The sequence below is a fragment of the Capra hircus genome, chromosome 17 (genome assembly GCF_001704415.2).
Source record: "Capra hircus breed San Clemente chromosome 17, ASM170441v1, whole genome shotgun sequence".
Taxonomy (NCBI): Eukaryota; Metazoa; Chordata; class Mammalia; order Artiodactyla; family Bovidae; genus Capra; species Capra hircus.
Genome location: NC_030824.1, coordinates 58,281,744 through 58,284,803, shown reverse-complemented (window position 1 = coordinate 58,284,803; position 3,060 = coordinate 58,281,744). Strand labels below are relative to the sequence as shown.

The following is a 3,060-nucleotide window of genomic DNA, read 5'->3' as shown; positions in this document are numbered from 1 at the left end:
TCTCAGAAATTTATTGAAGCAAATCCTTGCACATTCTATTCGTTACAGTGATTCCAGTGACACGTCTCAAACTGTGGTTCTGGCACCATCAGCATGACCTGAAGTTGTTAGAAATGTAAATTCTTTGCCTGCTCTGGACTTACTGACTCAGAAACTCTGGACAAGGGGCTCTGCAGATGCTTCTGATGCACCTGAAATTTCAGGGTCCACTGTATTACTGGAGGAAAAAAAAAGAAGAAATTCATCAAAATGTTATTTATAATACAAAGATATTAAAAATGATACTCTATCATTAAACAAATATTTAGTAAATAGTGGAATGTTATTGAAGCATTTAAACATAAGTTTGATGGAGAATTTTTAAATAATGGAAAATGCCTATGATATAAAAAATAATAAAGAAATACTAGAAAAGTCAGGACACAAAATTGATCTCAATTGTGTAAAAACAATTCTCGAAAAAAAAAAATAGAAGGAAACAAGGAAAACTAGTTAATAGTTGTTGCCTTGGAGTGATGGAGTTGCATATCATTTTTTCTAGTTTTTCATATTGCAGATACTATTTTCAAATTTTCTATGAGAAGTCATTTCATTCCTACTAAATTCTTATTTTATTCCTATACTTTATCAATTTAATGATTCAGGAAGAAGTAAAGAGAGAGGGAGGGACTTTCCAAAGTCAAAATACTGGTTAGAGATACCGTTCTTGCTCATTTTCTCCCCTAAACATATGGTTACTAGGAAAAAATGGACACAGTGACTGTCCAAGGCATGAAGAGAAAGACACAGTCGTCAGGTTATGCATTGGAGAGACAAGATCTATAAAGACATGGTTGATATGTGCTTGACTGTGGTACAGTCGGTAGACATTTAGTTTGAAAGAGGTACAGGGAATAAAAACTTAACAGACAATAATCATGTACTTTACGCTTTCCAGTATCACTAGTTAGTGAAAATATTAAGTTTTCTAAAGTAATGTACAGGAAAGTGAACGTGAAAGTCGCTCAGCTGTGCCCAACAGAATTCTCCAGGCCAGAATACTGGAGTGGGTAGCCTTTCCCTTCTCCAGGGGATCTTCCCAACCTAGGGATCAAACCCAGGTCTCCCACATTGCAGGCAGATTCTTTATCAGCTGAGCCACCAGTGAAGCCCAAGAATACTGGAGTGGGTAGTCTATCCCTTCTCCAGTGGGTCTCCCCAACCCAGGAATCCAACCAGGGTCTCATGCATTGCAGGCGGATTCTTTACCAGCTGAGCTACCAGGGACACCCCTAATGTAAAGGATAATGTCTTCAAATTTAGAAGGGTATAGCCTTGAACATATTATCCCTAAGAAGGTAAGGATACCTGTCATTTGAATTAATGACCTGACAAATCAAGTAGGGAAAAAATTGCCTTAGATGAATATAATTTTAAAAATTAGTATCTGTGTATCTATCTAATCTATGTTATGTATATCCTGAATGTTAGACCCAATGTATCATTCCTTCTTTTCGACCAGGATCTGTAAAATATATGTTAAATATAAACATATATATGTTATATATGTTATATATATAAATATATATGGTAATATATTTAAAAACTCAGTAAACTTTTTTTTTTTTTTTTGGCATAGAACAGTAAACACCTTTATTAGGTGAGCTAAGACAGGAGGTAAGAGGGTTTATTTGCCTTTCCGGGCCTTGATCTTCCTCAGATAGAACTCGAGCCCTTTTCCCTCCAGCACATGGCCGTCTGCTCGGCCACACTGGCCTGGTCTTGAAGCGATGCATGCAAGAAGCTTGCCCTGCTGGAACTGCTCCTCTGAAAGGCTGCTGATTCTCGCGTTCTCTTTCCTCTCATCGTATTTCTTCTGAATTTTCTTCGATCGTTTCTTGTTTAAAATCTCTTCCTCCTCAGGAGCCAGCTTTGGCCCCCTTCTTGCAGCCCAGGGGCTGTGCACAGTGGGACTCGTACCACTGTCGGTACGGTGTGCTGTCGATAAGCACAATACAGCTCTTCACCAGGGTCTTGGTACGGACCAGTTCGTTGCTGGATGCCTTATAGACAACATCGATTATTTTTGTCTTGCGTGTACAACACTCCGAGCCCCAGGAGAAGTTCCCCACGTCCAGCCTCAAGGCCCGGTACTTCTTGTTGCCTCCCCGCACATGGACTGTGTGTATGCGGAGGGGGCCAATCTTTGTGTTGGCAGCGGGGCATCCCAGCTCATGCCTCTGCTTCTTGCCCCCGGTCTTACGGCGCTTGTGCCAGTTGTCCCGAGAGATGCCCATTGCTTGGCGCTGGCTGGAAAGACTCAGTAAACTTTTTAAAACTCTGAAACTGAAAAGGTCACATTCTCTAAAAATAGTAAAATACATCCAAATTTAATAATAAGTGGTCAAACAAGGATGAAAAACGCAATCCTTTGGAAATTGAGGAAGGAAATCATTCCAAATAAGCTTAAGATCATAAAGGAAATCAAAACTACAATTACAGGCCCTTTACAAAAGAAGGATATGAAATAATAAAACTAATGGGATGCAAACAAAGATAGACTCAAAAAGAAATTCATTATTTAAAATTTTTCAATATTAAAAAAAAAAAGCCTAACGGTAAATGAACTAAGTGTTCCACACAATAAGTTAGAGAATTAAAAAAAAAAATGAGAAGGGAAATAAGGATAAAAGCAGAAATTAAAGAATTAGGAAATAAAAAATATTAGAGCTGTAAGTGAATCAAGTTATATCTCTGGAGGAAAAAATAATACAAAAATGCACTAGGAAATTCTGATTAAGAAATGCACACATATAAACACACATTAATGCATGTGGAATGAAAATAGGGATAGAAATACAGGTTGAACATAATTTTTTATTATAAAAGACCTCCATTGCCCATAATATGAAAGGCTATATTGCTTAGACCAACTCTCCCAGCTGGAGGGAAGAGCAATTTAAAATGGTGAATTTCCAGGCCAAAATCTAAATAGTGAAGGGACCCTGGAAATATCAGCAGAGCACTTGAACTGGTTTTGCCTTAAGAACATTTCCTAAACCAGGCAAATGTTGGCTTTAG

General features: G+C 38.0%; 1 pseudogene across 1 annotated transcript; it reads right to left on the bottom strand.

Moving 5' to 3' along the window:
- On the bottom strand, nucleotides 1,596–2,292 carry LOC102176718 (annotated as a pseudogene). The gene has a single exon (XR_001296686.2). The product of XR_001296686.2 is annotated as a 40S ribosomal protein S8 pseudogene (transcript).